Source organism: Pogona vitticeps, chromosome 1 (genome assembly GCF_051106095.1).
Source record: "Pogona vitticeps strain Pit_001003342236 chromosome 1, PviZW2.1, whole genome shotgun sequence".
NCBI lineage: Eukaryota > Metazoa > Chordata > Lepidosauria > Squamata > Agamidae > Pogona > Pogona vitticeps.
In genome coordinates, this window is record NC_135783.1 from 253,717,032 (window position 1) to 253,736,534 (window position 19,503).

Consider the following 19,503-nt stretch of genomic DNA (forward strand, 5'->3'; position numbering starts at 1 on the left):
AGGATAGCCACCAGGCACATAGTGGATGAAGCATCCAAACAAATTACCACACCGGTGACTCTGCGTCCTCATACTTATCTGCGTTCGGCTGGAATCTCTGAGGATGCGAGGTCCAGGATTGAGGACCTCCCCTTTGACGGGGTAGGTCTCTTCGACGATAAGACTGACGAGATCCAGTACAACTTGCTCAATCTATACCAGCCAGGAGAGTCACTCAAGTCCTATACCAGCCAGGAAAGTCGCTCAAAGAACATTTGGCGATGGTCCTATCCTTACCGGTATCCTGACCACCAAAGGCCACAAAGCTCCGGGTTCTCTTCAGGTCTGTATCGCCACCCAAACCAGAAGCTCAGACAGGGCCTTTAACTCCTTTGGCCCATCAGCATCAGTTCACACCTTGGTTCATTTGGCTCCTTTTCTTCCCACCTGGCAATCCATCACTTCTGACACATGGGTACTCACCATCATAGCCAAGGGCTACGCTATCGAGTTTGATTCTCCACCTTCCATAGAGCTATTCAGGGACACTAGCTGCTCGCCTCCATTAGAGGCGGAAGTGGCCTCCTTGCTTCAGAAGGATGTGATTGTTCAGGTTCACAACACGGATTTCGTACTTAGCTTTTCCCCCCGCTACTTCGTTATCCTGAAGAAGGATGAGGGACTCCGTCCCATCTTGGACCTCCATTCCTTGAATTCCTATATCACACCCGAATGCTTTAGGATGGTCTCCTTTGATAGCACCATCCAGATATTAAGACATGGAAATTGGTTTTCAGTCATAGACCTCAAGGATGCCTATTTCCATATCACCATTCTGCCTGAACATCACCACTATTTGAGGTTCTCCCTCCAGGGGGTGATCTATGAATTAAAAGCACTCTCCTTTGGGCTATTCACTGCCCCACGGGTATTCACGAAGTGTTTAGCCCCCCGGTGGCGGCCTATTTGCGTCTGCACGGTACGGTGTTCCCTTACCTGGACGACTGGTTGCTGGTGCATCATCCTGCGCACAATCGGAGGAAGATATAGCCTTCACCTTGTCCGTTTTGTCTACTGTTGGGACTCCAGGTCAATCAAGAGAAGTCGACCCTATGACCCACCCAGAGGGTACCTTACATTGGTGCGATACTGGATGCCACTTGCTGCCAGGCCTTCCTCCCGGAAGACAGGATATTGAAGATCTGGCTAATGGTGGCATCCTTCCTGCCAGACACCAGGTTATCAGCTCATCAAGCACAGTGCCTGTTAGTCCTTATGGCTTCCACCACAGCAGTGGTCCAGCACGCCAGGCTGAAGATGAGATCACTTTACGACCAGCTACTGGACCCTCCATCCAAACTGCTTGTGGTCATGGCCGAGCTAGTGTCACAGTTGACATGGTGGACCTTCTGGCCAAACTTGTTGGTGGGGCAATCCTTTGGTCCCCTGGCCCCAAGGGTACAGGTAACCACAGATGCCAGCCTGACAGGCTGGGGTGCACACTTAGGAAGCCAGAGGGTACACGGCCTCTGGTCATCGGATGAGATCCTGCTACATATCAAACATCTGGAACTCTTGGTGATCTCCAAAGCCTTTCAGGTGTTTGAATGATTGCTGGTCAGACGGGTAGTCCAGGTGGCATCAGACAACACCACAGCAGTTTACTGCCTCAACAAGCAGGGTGGCATGCACTCCCTCTCCCTGCTGTACCTGGCAATCCAGTTCTGGGAGTGGTGCTACTCCCGCCACATCTATCTGGTAGCGGTACATGTAGCGTTGAAAGAGAATAGATTAGCACATCAGCTGAGCAGACTCCAGGATTGCACTTACGAATGGTCATTGGACAACTAAATTTTCCTCTCACTTTGTTGTCATTGGGGCACACCTCAACTGGATGTATTGACCTCCATAGACAACAGGAAGTGTGCCCTTTACTGCTCCAGGGCGGGAATCGGCCATCGCTTGGTGGGCGATGCATTCATGACAGTGTGGTCTGGGGGGCTCCTTTATATGTTCCCACCCATACCACTGGTTCAGAAGGCTATCATCAAGGTATGACAGGAAGGGGCGAACGTTATCTTTGTTGCCCCTTGGTGGCCTCGCCAACTGTGATTCTCCACCCTGCATCAAGATGCGATGGACTATGTTCGACTTCCAGGGCTCCCTCATCTCCTCTCCCTGCACCAGGGCAGGACATTCCACCCAGACCTGGAGTCCCTGCATCTGACAGCTTGGAGGCTGCGCCCATGATAGCTGATGTCTAGGGTCATGCAGGCAGGCACTTGACAACACTCACGTACTCCTACAAGTGGAAGGTTTTCTCCACATTTGCCTCCACACACCACTTCCCCACACAACCTACCTCGTTGGATGCAGTCCTTCAATTTCTCCTCCTTCTCTTCTGGCGGGGCCTGGCGCACTCCACTTTCAAGGAGTATATAGCTGCTATAGTTACACATCAGCAACCATCTTCAGAGGCAGCAAGCCTTTTCCACCATCCCATCCTCAAGCAGTTCCTGTGGGACCTGAAGAAACTGCACCCAGCCCACAAGACCCCCAACTCCACAGTGGTCCCTCCAACTTGTATTTAACAAGCTCATAGGTCCGCCTTTTGAACCTCTGCCTAACGCATCAGAGAACTTACACTAAAGACAGCCTTCCTTCTGGCTATTACAGCTGAGCTGGTGAACTCAGAGTCGACCCTCTCTTCCTTCAATTTCACCCTGATAAGGTGCCACTCTACCTGGACCTCTCTTTTGTACCTAAGAGCCACCTATTTTCACCTAAACCAGCTGATAGTTCTACCGACCTTTTTCCCTGCTCCAGCATCTCATCTAGAATGGTCCCTGCGCTCCCTGGACATCAAGAGGGCACTTTCCTATTATGTCTCCTGCTCTGCGTCTTTCCGCGTGTCAAATCACCTTTTTGTCTCTTTCCAAGGGTGCTCAAGGGCATCCCTGGTCACATGACAGTTTCTCATTGAATAGTTTCCACTATCCACCTAGCATATGAACTGGCCCACACACCACTGCCGTGCACCGTGAGGGCTCATTCGACCAGGGCTGTTGCATCCTCCACAGCTTTCCTTAGAGGAGTTGACCTGGCAGACATCTGTAGAGCAGCTACGTGGGCCACGCCGTCCACCTTTGCAGCCCACCATCACTTGGATGTTCGTGCCAAAGCAGAGCTGCTGTGGGCCGGGCTGTCCTGGCATCTGTACTCTCATGATGTCCCTCCACCTGTAAGTCAACTTGCTCGTCACCCATTCATGTGCATTCACAGAGACCACGAAAAAGAAAAAGAGGTTACTTACCTGTAACTCTGGTTCTTTGAGTGGTTATCTGTGAATTCACACTTCCCACCCTTCCTCCCCACAGTCCATCACGTGTGCCTTGTTGCATGCTGCGCAGTGGCAGACAGTTCTGTAGAACTGAGGCACTTGGTGCCAGGGCGGGATTATGGGTAGCACGTGGGAGGTCCCAGCACCATATACTTCAGCTCTAGAAGATTCCGAGGCTGCTCTGCGCAGGTGCAGATTAACCCATTAGTGTGAATTCACAGATGACCACTCAAAGAAACAGACTTACAGGTAAGTAACCTCTTTTTCTCAGTAGTGGCCCCACAGCTTTAGAACAGTCTCCTGATAGAAATCCATCAGACCCCCTCCCTCCCAACCTTCCAGTAGATATTAAAAAACATTTTCTTTGAAGAAGCCTTTAGAGACACCCCTCCCACTGCATTAATCATTGGCAGTGCTTTTCCTTGTTTGCTGTAAGTGTGGCTCATTGGATTTTGTCGGATTTGGGGTTTAGTCTGATAGGGGTAGCAGGATGGTTTATTTGGCTTAGTGACTTAGATTAACTGCCCAGAGTAGTGCTTGACACTAAATTTGGCTGTATATAAATTACTGAAAATAAGTAAAGAAATAAATGTCTGGGTGGGGCTGAAAAAAATGTGATGCTGAAGAAAGTCAGGATAAGCCTCATTGTTGCCATCCAAATCCTAAGCTGAATATTTATTTTGGGACACTTTCACATTTTGTAGCTGAGATCATATTCCGTACATTATTAGACAAAAAATGGTGTTTGCCTTTGTGAGTGTGCAATGCTAGAAATGGAAATAGTATTCCTGAATGATGCCATTTATAATGATACACATGTTAGGAGGGCCGTCTTTTAGTTTTGATGTGCTCCTATGCACTTTGTGTTTTTGGCTTTGTTCTAGTCTGATGCAGTGTGTTAATCCTGTTGATATGGGGGGCAGAGAGGCATAAAAAAACAAATTTCCCATCACAAGAGAGAACTGAATGTATCATTCAGTGTTTCATTTCCCCTTCAGTACCGGTTCAATATTAATGTATTACTGACTGATTTGCAATACTGTATTATGTACACTTACCTATAGTAATTTCTTGGTTGTGTATTGCCTGGTATGCAGAATATTGATCCCTCCTTGTAATGATCAATGCACAAAGGCTGCCTTGTGCTCATGCCCAAACCAGTTCAAGCTGGTTTGCAACCAACTATAGGCCTGATGTTTAGGTCTGTGTATTCCCCTATGAAATCATAAAATTTTGTGCCAAGAGAACCTGGTTGTGTTCTTTGGGAACATCTTGTTCTTGCATCCATTTTCAAAACTGGCAGTTTATGCATGCTCTGGCTGAAATAGAAAGGTGATTTCTAACAGAGCCTCGTGGCGCAGTGGTTAAATTGCTGTACTGCAGCTAAAACTGTGCTCACAACCCGGGGTTCAAATCCCAGGTAGCTGGCTCAAGGTTGCCTCAGCTTTCTATCCTTCCAAGGTCGCTAAAATGAGTATCCAGCTTGCTGGGGGGGGGGCAATGTGTAGCCTGCATAATTAACTTGTAAACCGCCCAGAGAGTGCTTGAAGCACTATGGGGCGGTATATAAGCAGCATGCTTTCCTTTGCTTTAATATTTTAAAAAAGAATGGAAACAATCCAATTTATTTAAAATTGTCTGCACTGGTTAACAGTTGCTTTTTCGCCAGTGTTTGCTTGCATAGTCATTTTTCTCTCAATTTTTGTATAGTCTTGCTTTGTGCTTTTATCTGAAGTACCACATTCTTTATTCAGAGTAACTTTCTATATCCACAGTTTCTTCTGTATTAATGTTTCCAATCTTAGTACAAATGTGCTATAGAATTCTAGTTTTGGGATTTGTTTGGATATTTAAAGCCTAATGTGAGGCTAAAGTTTCATAACCCCCATGACTGGAAAAGGGAGATGATAATAACATAACAGAAGCCTCTGTGCTGCAGGGTCAGAAGACCGCAGTGGTAAGATCGAATCCATGCGACGGAGTGAGCTCCTGTCGCTTGTCCCAGCTCCTGCCAACCTAGCAGTTTGAAAGCATGTAAAAATGTAAGTAGATAAATAGGTACCACCTCGGTGGGAAGGTAATGGCATTCTGTGTCTAGTCACGTAACCACGGAAACTGTCTTTGGACAAACGCTGGCTGTACAGCTTGGAAACGGGGATGAGTACCGCCCCCTAGAGTCGGACATGACTGGACTAAATGTCAAGGGAAACCTTGACCTTTACCTTACTTAATGATGGGTGATCAGGGAATGTTGGTGTTATAGGAGCTGTAGTTTAGCTGGTTCAAGTACTGTACAGTTGAACAACTACAATAGAACAATCATGCAGGGAAAAGTTTGACGATAATAGGAAGACCAAATATGAGACGGATTGACTCCATAAAGGAAGTCATATCCTTGAGTCTAAAAGAGCTGAGCAGGGCGGTTGAAGACAGAACATTTTGGAGATTGCTCATTCATAGGGTCAGAGGTGATTTGATGGCATGTTACAACAACGGAAGCTGTAATGAGTTTGAATGAATGCATGTGTATCCCATTTTATGCCAGAGCATAACATGAAACCCATAACATACTTGTGTATTTTCCACCACCTTTCTATGCTTTCAAACACGTTATTCTCCACCAGTAAAAAAACCACTGTCTTCCTATCTCCAGTATCTTCTAGTCAAATGGTAGCTGCATGAACAATGGTAGAATGTTCAATGGAAAGAGTCTCTGAAGGACAACAATAGTGTATTTCCTTTACTCTGCACTGGAAAGATAAGTAGAATAAGGTCTCTCTTGATTATTTGATTAGCCTGACAAAGGCGTACATATCTACAGGTATTATAAAAATGGAACATGTTAAAGTTATGGGTTTCAAGAACAAAATGACGAGGATAGTAAAAAAAAAAAAGCACAATTTCACAGCATATGTGAACTTCAGCATTATTTTCCATCAAATTAGATGCAATCAAAGGTGAAAATAGATGTCTCTAGGAAAGAGAGCACAACCTTTCAGCCAGTTACAATCTCTTCCACTTTTAAGGTGACAGTGGGGAAAAGTTCTTTCAAATGAATTAAGAGCTGTGCGTTATTTATTCATTTAAAACATTTATCGGAAGTTCTTTGTCAGTGAGCTCTATAAAGCTGTTCAATGATAATTATAATGAAAAGGATTCACTTGTATTTCAAATGATAGTTGCACTGGATGCAACTAGAGTATAGGTATGTCTACATACCATGATTTGATACTGTTTAACTCTTGTGGCTCTGTCCTGAGGAATCCTGGAGAATATGATTTGTTGAAGCGTTTAGAATTCCTTCTATTTATTTATTTATTTTATTTATTTATTTAATTTATATGCCGCCCACACTACCCAAAGGTCTCTGGGCGGCAGAGAGCTCTCACACTGTAGTTGAAAGGAGTGTTATGCAAAATTCCTAGCTGAAAATTCTAAATATTTCACTACAAATCCCATGATTCAGTAGTAGTAAGTTCTCTGTGACAGCTCATTCAGATCACAGGTCACCATCTTTGAGTGCTTTACCAAGGACTTCCTCACTTAATAAGTCCAATTTCAGGACTGTTGTTTACCTTTAATTAAACTTTTACCTGGTCTGAAATCCAAATAGCTGAGAGGATACTATGCCTTTAGTAAGTTGCCTGTACTCTTTTTTTTTTAATTTATTATTTTTAAACTACTAGGAATGGGGTAGGGAATACAAAAGGTAAAAGGGAGTGCAGGGAATGGGAAAAGGGTTTTGAGGATAGGAGAACACAGAGTATACAATCATCCACTCTATTAAGTATGCATGCCTCTGATCCATTCATTTTCCAGTACAAAAAAATCTTTGTATTCTTTATAAATATATATATCTGTGTACTATTTGATTATCCTCTAAATATCAGCTTATATTCATATTTTGATTTAAGTCTAAGTAATTCCAACTCTATCAAGAAATCGAGACCAATTATAAAATACATCCCCTCTTTCATTTTCCTTTTGTCTTGGACATATCAGCCTGTCTGGAAAGCTGTCCATTTCTGGCACTTCCCATATTTTCTCAGTACAGTACCTTTCTCTTGTTTCTGTGCCTCTATTTTCTTCCCATTTTGGGGAGATAAGATTAAATCCAGGACAGTAGTATGATTTTTGAAATCACCTTTTCTGAGTAGTATAACTGGGTATCCCACGTGATAACTTCTAGTCTCATCTATGTTACCTACCATGTTACCTGGCATCTCTCTCAATACAAACTGTTCTGGAGTTTCAATTTCATTCAGTTGCTGTTTAGCCTCTGATGGTTTCCCCTTCATCAGGTCTTCTATCTGTCTAAGTTTCTGATTTATCTGCTGAAATCCTATTATTGTCATTTGCATGGTAACCAGCCATTCTTTGTCTGGCAACATTCCCACTAGATATGTCCTCCCCCTCCTTGCCCAGAAATTATAACAGTATTCTCAGAATCCATATAGTCCAGCCAAAGGAGGGTCCAAAGTAAGCATCAAACAGGGGACCAATCTCTTGTAAAAAGAAAAGCCGTCGTAGTCCTGTAATAACTCCAGATCTAATTTTCTTTGGTCCCCTGTCTGTTCTGTTGAGTTCCTCTCACTGATGAGCTGATAGTTTACTGTCCGTTTCCCAGGGCTTATTCTTCCTTCCAAAACCAAAGACACTCCTGTTATCAAAGTCCCATTCGACTGGCTTCTCCCACTCAAAAGCCTGTGCCTCCTGCTCCTTTATTTTCAAAGTCCACTCAGCTAGTAAGGAAAGTCCAGATTGCACAGCATTGACAAGATTTCAGTCCCTGTTGAGTGATATTTCCTCTGGGATTCTTTTCCAGAAACACAAAATTTTTCTCGCAGTGAAATGACCTTGGCCAGCTTGCTAATTATACACTTGCTATTTATCAGACAGTTTGCTTTGAGAGAAAAAAACAAGCTGGCATGCCGGTTCGCCGCTTCCTCTCTCCTTTTGGTCAGGTATTTTGACATTAGTTTCTTCAATATATTAAAGAGGTTATTCATAAATCAAAGGCTTACTTTGCTGTTTTTCTGTTCTCCTTCCTTGGGAAGCTGGGGGTGGAGTTTTCTCACAGCTTTCTGCCATAAGATATGGCTCCCGTCTCCAGTCTGTGCATGGGTGGATTTTCAGAGGGAAGAAAGACCCGGTTGCTGCCAAATCTTCTACCTTCTGGGCTCACCATCTGCTTGGGGGTACCTCTCCTGGCCCCCCTTCCATTCCCCCCTTTCTAGAGGGACGGCAGGCCGGGCGGTTCCAGTTTTTCCCCGGAGCTGTTCACCGGGTACTGCTGGCTTCACTGCAGTCAAGCTCCACCCCCTCAAGCTCTGCCTGTACTCTGAGATCATCTGTTGATGCTCTTCTGTTGGAAGGGAGATGGTGGTCTACGCAGTTCACTCCATGGCTAGATTATGGTAGAGATAAGATTCCTGAAAAGATTCACTGGGTGAAGTGCCTAACTTGGAGGCTAGGAGAGAACTGCATCTATTGAAATATGAAGCTGCAATTAGGAGGAAGTGGTGTACTGTGGCATTCTCTATGAAAACACCCATACCCTTGTTTGCTTAAGGTTGAAGTAATGAGAAGAGCAATACAATACTGTTGCACATGCTATTAAATAATTAACTGGCTAGAGGAATGAACCGTGCTTCTTATTCCTTTCCCCCTCCCTACTGAAGCCCAAAACAGAGACAGTGGTAAAAATAAAGCCATATGTTCGTTTGGTGATGTGTTTATGAAAGATTCTTTAATCACATGTCATTCTTCTTCCTTGTGAGGGTGACCACAGCCTTATTATAATTGAAGATTCCCCCTTCCTCAACATTACTCCCATACATATATTTGAATTTCAGAAAACAGGTGTAATCTCTGCATTCATTGGAAAAATTACTAGCAAGCAAATTATTGCAGGTACTGTATTTTCCCCGACCCATTCCTCTCTGAGAAAAACAATACTAGTATTTCGTTCCCAAGATTGACTTAGTTCACTTTCATTCACTGTTGCTCACCTAACTTTGAGTTTTCATAGTTGTCTATGCAAAGGGAAAAAAGCAAATGATGCCAGTCTGGCCGTACTGATCTTGCCAGTGGCCAGTTGGACCTTGAGTCCCTGCTTTCCTGCTGTATCCTCCAGGCAGTCTGACAGCTATACTTGTTAAAGGACAGACTAGTGAATTTGTATTTGCTTCTCTTTTTTCAGAGAACCTGCGCAGCTCCTGCTATAGTAGATTTGAGCTAGCTTGGTGCAGCCACAAAACAGGTACTTAACGTATTTCTTTAAATTATACCAAAAGTATAAAAGGCTTTATTTTCTTATATACTGTACTTCAGTAATCATTATGATTTTTCTTAAAAGGAGAGAGCAATATGATTTTAAAAAGAAAAAAGAAAGTTGCTCTGCATTGTTCTGGAATCTGTTCAGAATTAGCAAAGGTAAACCACATACTTTATCTTATATGCTCCAGGTAGAAGCCTGTTGCCAAGATCCAACCCATACTGAGAGTGGAAAGCCATTCTACGGATGGGCTTTTCAGCCAGGGTCTGGGCAGAGGATGTACAGTAGAGCAGTTGTTTAAAAGGAGGCCTTAAAAGAGGTCCATGAGAAAAAGAGAACGGGATGTGGGGAAAAATATAATAGATCAGGACGGGATAGTATGAAGGGAAAACATTTCAGCACCATGTTCCAGACCAGAACAGTACTTTTCAGTAATACTGTAAGCATCACCTGCAAATGTGTTTGTGCTCTTACAGCACCAGTGTCTGTGAAAACAGTAGTTTTCTGAGTGCCAGAAATGTTAAAATGCTGCTGTTAAAATCCCAGGAGTCCTTTCAAGATCTTGATTTTATTTTTTTATTTTTACTATAGTGTGAGTTAAGGCCACCTTGCAGGCTATTAAAGGCAGAAGTTGCTCCATTTTATAGTTCCTTGCTTTTTTAGTGCTTAAATTCTCTTAATTTTATGTCTCAAGTTTATGCCTCTGTAGTTAATAGAGGTTTGTTTTGTTTTGTTTTTGCCGAAACAGCTTTGACACATTTTAATAGGCTATATCTACACTCAGGTCTGCCATAAAGGTGTGTGTGAGAGAGCACAGGAATGCATACTTATGTTGCAGTTCAATACTCTCGGTTAAATTGAAGAAAAAGAAAAAAATATCCTTACATCTACCATTCTAGGATCAGGTTACAAAAAGAAACAGAAGCTCTCTTCCCTGCATGTTTCTCCAAAAGAGACTCATACCGTAGTGGCCTTCTTTCTGTCCATTGGACAGTGGCGGTATGAATAAGGGCACCAGTACTCAGCTCTGACCTGTAGGGAATTCGGGGCCCACGTCTTCTTAGGTTTATTTATTCACAGGTGTAGTGTGTGAGAAGTCTGCAGTAACAGGCAGATAAATGGCAGCTGATTTGGAAATGGCAAAATCTCCTTTGCCCAAATCCTGATTCTGGAATATGTCTGCACTCCGTGCCCTCTACCTAACTGCTGCTTTGTTGTATCTTACTGTTATCACCCTCTAGATCTTGTGCCAAGCTCTGCGGCGTGGATTAGGCACTTGGCTGCGATTCAGCCATTGCTTTATGTCTTCCATGTATCCTTCCTGTCACTGAAAAAGAAGCTTTCCTGAATGGTTGCGCCGACTTGCTCTGTTGCTTTGTAACCTTGTATAAATTGTACTTCCAGACTTGCTGCTAACGCAGCAAATCTTTTTGTTGCCCTGAGTTGTACATAAGCCCTTAGAGAGCTTTCGCTGCAGTCAAAGTGATTTTCTTTTACATACCTTTCCCGGGTGTCACATGGATGAATTAGCTAATGTTTGTGAAGTACACGGAAGGGAGGAAAGGTCTCTGCAAGTGCTAAGCAGCATTATTACATAACATGCAATTAAATCTGGCTGTGTCTTACAAAGCCCACTTCATGTGAAGAATTATGTATTTCAAGTTAATACATTTCAGAAGAATTGTATTCCGTTCAATATGCTGTACGTAAGTGGTCTGCGTCGAGATCTCCTGTGTTCCCCATTGTTCCTCTGAGTTTCTGTTAATTGCAGTATTTGCAATTTAAATATTTATGTGTTAGAAGGCCAGAATTGCTAGGTGATGTACAGGCACTGTTCAAACAGCCAGCCAGTGCATGCATTAATATCTGAAGACGTAGCTGCATTGTGAGGAATTCTTCATGGGTACAATTCACCAAAGTGAAAAGAGTAAATGGAGTCAAAGATGTTGGTACAGGGGCTGGTTTCATATTCTGCATGATCATCAAGTCACAACCTGTAGAAGTGATTATTTAACAACCCTTCTGCACAAGTCTGTCAACCAACCACATATATTCCTGGCCTGCTTCTCCCTTGGTTGTGTCATCCCTCTCTACTGGAGCAAGCGGCACTACAGTAGTGCTCCACAGCAGACAGGAGAAGTGTAGGGCAGAACAAGATATGGCATCCACCTTTGCTGCAGTTGCGCTATCTAGAAACAAATGACTCTCTGGGTGGCAGTCTAGCAGTCACAGTTTCCTTCTTTACATATTACCGGGAAGTCTGTACCCACAAATGTCTGCATGATCGTAATGTACATGAAGGAAAACAAGGCTCACTGGAGGCAGCTGTCCCCCTCCCATTCTCTCTCTTTCTCTCTCATCTGTAGTTTAGCTTCCAAAGAGAAAAGCACATGTCATATGAACTGCTCTGAAAAAGTGATTCCCGTTTTTAAGCAAATTCAAAGGTCTTGTTGCCGATCAGGTGGTTGGTAGAGATGGGGGTATTCGTATCCGTATACAAATATCCCTGCACAGGTGGTGTCAACGAGGGTCCAGCCTCATGGGGCTGGACAGTCCACGCACCGATCCACCATGGACGCAGACGGCACGATTCTTCCAATGGCTCCACAGCGCGCGATCCGCTCGCCACTCTTTGACCTTACAGCGAGGCTTATCCTCCCGCCTCCTACCAGGAGTGGTGAGTGGCTCACGCTCTGCGGAGCCATTCGTACAATTGTGCCATCCACGTCCAATCAGTGAGTGGATCATCCGGCCCCATGGGGCTGGACCCTCGTTAACGCCACCGGTGCTGAGATATTCATATTCATATACGAATACCCCCATCTCTAGTGGTGAGCTTTATAGTGATAGCTGAATCTTGTAAATATCTAAATAACTAAATATCATGAACTACATACAGTTTTCATAGAGATGATGTCCACAACACCATTCCTGTATAGGGGAAGGGGCACTTGGTATGCATAGCCAGATGTGTGGCTAAGAGAACATGGTAACTGTGTCTGAGTTTGCTGCTTAAACATAGTTGAGCCCCCTCAGATCATTATTTTATCTTGGAATTTCAGTTTGCCTTTGTAGCCAGAAGGAAAAAGGATATTTTGTGGTGAAGATCTTACTTCTTATTGATTATTGCTCTCCAGTGAGATTGCACTTTCCTCTACCCTGTCATTCACTAGATCTTTGTGTGCAGAATGTGAGAGGGGCTGTCAATAGCAAGGAGTGTGTCTGTATGTGTGTTAAAAACAATATTTGTATGTGTGTGTGTGTGTGTGTGTGTGTGTGTGTGTGTGTGTGTGTGTGTGTGTGTGTGTGTGCGCGCGCGCGCGCACGTGCGCAAGGGAAACCCAATGCCAGTTTACGCACAAAAGAGAGAGACAGGTAGACAGCACTTTTTTTCTCCTGTCCAGAGTTCCTGATGTTTCCAAAGGAAGGTGGGTTTGCAAGGTTCAGTAGAAGTTTGGTATTATTTCAGGGATCAGCTGTGCCGTAAACTAAGCTCAGAAGCTGTTGTTCCTAAACTAAAAAATATCTGGTAAGAAGGAGAAGAAACCACAGTGTCAGCTCAGTGCTAGGTAAATAATATATACAGCCGCCTAGAGTGGACAAGTTGCCCAGATAGGCGGGGTATAAATCAAATAAATAAGTAAATAAGTAAACAAACAAACAAACAAACAAACAAACAAACAAACAATTATTATTATTATTATTATTATTATTATTATTATTATTATTATTATTATTATTATTATTATTATTATTAATAATAATAATAATAATAATAATAATAATAATAATAATAATAATAATAATAATAATAATAATAATAATAATAATAATAATAATAATAATAATAATAATAATTCTTATTCTTATTCTTATTCTTATTATGGGATGACAGACCAAATAGCTCTTGGCCGAGGTACTAGGCAAGGTTGTCCTCTCTCTCCAGTTCTGTTTTGCCTGGTTATTGAAATGTTGGCAAATGTAATTAGGAACGATGATTTAATTGAAGGTATAGGAGAAAAGAAGATAAAGATTAATTTATTTGCGGATGATTCCTTATTGACAGTGAAAAACCCGTTAGAATGTATAGATAAAATTAAAACACACTTAGAAAAATTTGGAAAAATAACCGGATTAAACATAAACTGGCAAAAATCTGACTTAATGTTGTTTAATTATAGTAGAATAGAACAAGAAAAGTTTACTGAAAAACATGATTTTAAAATATGTAAAACAATTAAATACTTAGGAATAGATTTAGCGAAAAATATTCAAAAGATAAAGGATTATAATTATAACAAACTAAAGGAAGTAATTAATAAGAAACTACAAGAATATGATAAGTTCAAATTATCTTGGTTTGGAAAGATTGCATTGGTAAAAATGAAAATTTTACCAAAAATTAATTTTCTATTCAGAATGTTACCAATGCAGTTAACAGAGGATGAGTTGAAATATTGGCAAGGAATAGTTAACAAATATTGTAATGGAGGGAAGAAATCTAGAATAAATAAAAAGTATTGGTATAAAACAACAAAAAAAGGTGGTATAGGTTTACCAAATATAAGAAACTATTATTTAGCTAACCAACTGAGGTTTATTGGTGAAATTATATATAATCCGGAAAGGTTAATTTGGTGGGAAATGGAATCATCAGAATTACAAGGAAATATAGAAAAATATTTATTTGCTAAAGGTAAGAAAGACAAAATAAGTCAAGTTAATAATCCCTTTTTAAAGACACTGTTAAATATATGGTATAAGTATAAAAAGAATTTATGTTCATCATACTCTCCATTTAGATTAGTGACAGAAATAGAAGATTTTCCTACCAATATGAAGGTGTATATGGATTTATTTAAAGAAGAAAAAGTGATTAGACTGAAAGATTGGCTGTATAAAATGAGATCGATAGATCAAATGAAACAAGTATTTCAAAACAAGACTATTTCATGGTTGAACTATGTACAACTGGAAAGATGGACTAAGGAATGGGCAAATAAATATAATAAAGGTAGAGAACACACAAAATTTGAGCAATTTTTATTCTCATATGAGGACATTCAGATGACTGATTCAGTAAAAGGTACAGTGAGTAAAATTTATTCACTTCTTAATTTAGAGGAAGAAGAAAGTGAGAAAGAAGGATTGAAATTGGTGTGGGAACAAGATATTGGGAAAAAGAATAAATGAAGAAGAATGGAGGAGGATATGGAAAATGAGGATTTTAAGATTGATGTCAGTAAGAATAAAGGAAAATTTTTTTAAACTTAGTTTAAGATGGTATTTAACACCAGTAAAATTAAACAAAATCAACACCAGTCATCCGAATGTCTGCTGGAAATGTGAGAAAGAAGTTGGTACATACTTTCATATGTGGTGGGAATGTGAAAAGGTACAAAGTTTCTGGAGACAAATTTTTAAAGAATTAAGTTGTATCTGTGGAAAAGATATAGAATGTAAGGCTGAGATTGCTTTGTTATCAATATATGAGAATGTGGAATATGACAAAATGATTAAAGAATTGATAACTAATTTAATAACAGCAGCTAGATTGATTATTGCTAGACAGTGGAAATTAAAGACTGAATTACAAATTGAAGAATGGTATAAAGAAATATGGAATATAGCATTAAATGATAAATTAACTTGTAATTTAAAGATGAAGAAAGGAGAGTTGAAAAAGAATAATTTTTATGTAATATGGGGCAAATTTTTGGAATATGTGTTAATAAGGGGAAAAGGGAGAGCTCCAAATCAAGAATCTATGCAGTTCTGGAGAGGAGGACAATAGAAGAAGAAGAATGAGAAGAAGAAGAAAAAGAAGAATATGGCAAGAGGTCCCGTATATGGTGGTGGGGAACACTGTTATTGTGTTGTAAGTGTATATGTTTTATGTATATGATTTTTTTGTTATAGTTATAAATAAATAAAAAAATATATTAAAAAAAAAAGAATAAGAATAAGAATAAGAATAAGAATAAGAATAAGAATAAGAATAAGAATAAGAATAAGAATAAGAATAATGGGAAGTAAGGCCTCAGTAGGCTTTTACTATTTTTGTGCTGTCTTGGGTTCAAATGTATTTCACCTTGCATTATGCTTGTGATAGAAATTACGGTAGTGGGATTTTCTAGCTGTCCCTTTGGAAACAGTTCACTGAGACTGCCCATCTTCTGCTATCACTGCCCATTCAGCTGCTTGTCTGTTCAAACAGAATTTCTAGGGTACTCAAGCTGCTCGCAGCAGTAGCCAATAGATCCTTTTGCTAGCATTTTCCACACACATAATCTGCACAGGGGGCTGTTGCCAGAAAGCTGTAAAATCCTGAAATCTCTTAAGGCAGAGCACCATTATAACTATGTCTTATACCTCTGTGTCTTCCAAAGCTAAATCTATAGAGCTGTTTTAATGTTCCTCTCTGAGCATCAAACTAGACAAGATGCCAACTTTACAGTTTTTGCCTCACACAATAAAATTGCTTCAAACCTGAAAGCCTGAGCAAGCAGACTTGCAAATGAAGTCTATCTCGTGAATGACCAATCAGAGAGGATGAGAGAGAGAGATCACAACAGTAGTAATTTGTAGCTTTAAATAAACATTCTCAAAGTCTTCTTTTTTCAGAATTTTGGGAATATAAATAAACAAAAAAGTAGTGGTATCCAGTAAAGCTGCAGGCGCCTAGTTTTGTGCAGACTTCTCTGTTTGAGGCATGGTGTTCAGACAGGAAGATGGGCCAGACTGTAGATTGATATGAATCGTTCAAGTTCTCACTAGAAATTTCATGTGCAATTACATGCCACTTGTTTTTGCGCATAAGATATGGCACTGTTTCAACAGCATATATTCCCGTTTTGTTTTTGAAATACCGTACTTTTTTCCTTTCGCCCATCCGCCTCATTTCAGTTTCTTCCTTTACTCCTTTTAACTTCCCAGTGGGTATGTATTGTACTGTTGCATCTTTGTTCAGATAACTTTTGTATTCTCTTTCTCCCATTGTGGATGCCTACATGTCTTTGTCTGACTCTGCATTTGTGGAACAGTGAAAGAAGTGAAGATTGGATTAGGCAGAAATGGGCTTCATGTTCCGTCATGTATTCTTGAAGTGTGTGCATGAGTGAGAAAGACAGAAATTTCTCTGCAGCACTAACCCTCCTCACCCTCATATTCATTTCTGTATTTTGGTTATAAAGCTGGAGTGTTGTGGGGTGAGGGGAATGCCCTTTGATTTTGAATTGTGTTCTTTGGGGTGTTAGGTGTTTTGGGGGGAAAGGATAGAAGGTTAAGACATATAGCATTTTAAAAAGCTAGTTTGTTGCATGATAACAATGAATGTACATTTCATTATTTGCATATTTAGTATGTGCAGAGGAAAGGGAAAACCACCTCAGGAACTGGAAGGTAATGCATAAAACAGGAAGTAAGTACTTGGAATTCAGGAATATCTTATTTTGACGATTATTTATTTTTTTTTAGAGAAAAAAAAACAGTTTAGAGGTTTGGAGCTTTAATTTAGAAGGCCTATATGACACATCTAGGTAAGAAGGTCTACTTGAATTTACTGAATAAGCTAAGAAATAGACCCTGCGCATGCACAAAAGTCCTGTTTGTTATTACCCATTCTGCCACTGAACCACAAGTCATCAAAAGTGCTAACTTACTGAAACACCTGCAGTGTTGTGAATATGAAGGAAGACTCTTTACACCAGATTTTCTTTTCTGCTTTTGGTTGTAGTGACTTTTTAGTTTTAATTCTGAAAACACATTTGCTATGCAAACTTGATTCCCTCAAAAGGTTAGCACTACAAATACCATCATTTACAGAAAGCATTATGGGGGCTCTAAGTAGTTGTAGTCCAACACAAATAGAATACCAGGTGGTGGAAGGTTCTTGTTCTGGAATCTCAGCTCCAAGCTGGCAATTAACAAAAGGCCATCCACCCGGTTTCATTTATCTGCAGTCTGTATTAAAGCTGAACTAAATGCCATTTCTTTGGCTTCTTTCTCAGGCAGATCCTTAATGCTAGACAGACTCTTATCCAAGAGATATGTATTTCACAATCCTTATTAATGATCCATTGATTGTTATGGTCAAATCTACCAGCAATGTATGAAAGCTTAAATACCAGATCTGTTTTCCTTGGCTATCTCTCCTTATATCTGTCCAAACAGTGCAGTGGAGCTGTAGAAGGTTTTTAGATTTTATTTTGTATTATTTGTGCTGTTACATGTTAAAGTGAAAGTTACAGAACTGGAATTCATTCTGAAGATGTTGCCTTACATTTTAAACCCCCCACCCACCCGAGTGTGAAGCCTCTTTCACTGATTTGGTCTCTATGGCTTTCAAAATATGAACAGCAGTTTTAATCATTAGCTACAAAAAATGTGGGGGAGCTCTTTTAATTCATAGTTACCCACATAATATTTACAAGTTGACGCCATTTTAGTTATCACTGCTGTACTGCAACTGTGCAGGTTTATTCCATGGCAGAATGCCTATTGTGGTATAGTGAAGTCTGACTGTTATACATGTCTCTGCCTACAGTATATACTTTCTCAGGATGTGCTGTTATCAAATCTTTATGTGCTATTCAGACATTGTTATTTCTGTTATGAATGACTACATTTTTTCTGCAGGTATAGTTTTTAGGAAGAGCAAACATGATTGCCTGCAATCACCTACTGGGTATATTATAACTAAAAGCAAAAGAAGAGAAAAGAACAAATAAAACAAAAAAAATGTGGTGGTACCTTAAAGACGGTTATATTTTAATGTGAGCTTTCGTGGGCAAGTCCACTTCCTCGGATATAAAAGAGAAGTATAACATGGCAAATATTTATACCTGGCATGAAAATATAAATATCATGGTTGGTTGGTAAGAAAGTCTGTGGTTATTGAACAGGGTGATAGCCTCTTTGATATACAGATAGATAGATTCCATTGGAGCTTATGCTATAAAGGATGCAAGAACCTCTGTCATGAATAACAATGGTAGAATAACATTAATGTTAATTATACTGAGGAGACTGGTCTTTTACAGTTGCTGATGACTTATTAGCTGCCCACATCACATTGCTGCCCACATAACTGACTGGGTCCTGGTAAGCAATGCCATCAGCTCACAGTAGAAAAGATTCATGAGCTGTGAAGTCTGTGAGGAACACAACTTTCTACTCCAGACCAAGGTTCCCTCTAAGATGGGTGCAAGTGCTCACGTGCGCTCCTCTGCCTACCTCCGTTCAGCTGTCTTCCTCCTCCACGCAGCAATTGTGTTAGGTTTTGGTTGTGACAGAACACTGCATGTGGGGGGAGGGCGGAGTCACACACATGTGCAGGGGCAAAGTGACATGCCAGAGAGACAGAGCCCCACCCAGGGGAGGTAAAAGTTAGAGGGTACGTTGCTCCAGACTATCCTGGATACTGTCTGCTACTCTAGAAAGCGATGCACAGTGGCTTGGCTGGATCTTGCCGGTGCCTGGCTCCACAACTACCTCTTTGAGACTCTTGCTGAATTTAGTATGCCCAAGGACTTCCTGGGACTAGTCTGCAAACTGTATGGTGGCTGCTTCACCATCATAAGAGTGATGATTAAAGAAGATTGAGAGCGAAACTGAAGATGTCTGCATAAGGGTGGGGAGTTAAACCAAGGATGCCCAGTAAGTCTCATAATATTCAACATGGCCATGGAGCTACTCCTTCAGTACATTGCCAATAGCCCAGAGGCTTCCCACTCTACAATCAGAGATTCAGCTTACTGGCCTATACAGACAACCTAGTTCTCACTGCTGAGACTGTGTAGGACTTACAGGAAGTGCTCAACACCATCTCCACCATTGCTGACTGGATGGGCCTAAAATTAAATGCCATGGAATGTGTGTCTCTTCACGTTGATGGGAGGGGTTGCAA

General features: G+C 41.0%; 1 protein-coding gene across 5 annotated transcripts in view; it reads left to right on the forward strand.

Annotated features, from left to right (window-relative positions):
- The window catches only part of TSPAN4 (tetraspanin 4), a 744,385-nt gene that overhangs the window by 263,463 nt on the left and 461,419 nt on the right, over positions 1–19,503 (forward strand). For 2 of the 5 annotated variants that reach the window (XM_072985627.2, XM_072985626.2), the window contains exon 3: positions 9,522–9,581. The exons of 2 other annotated variants lie outside the window; for them this stretch is intronic. The gene's annotated coding sequence lies outside the window, so the exon portion shown is untranslated. Of the gene's footprint in view, positions 1–9,497; positions 9,582–19,503 lie in introns of those variants that run through there. One more of the 5 variants, XM_020784151.3, reaches the window with a different exon arrangement.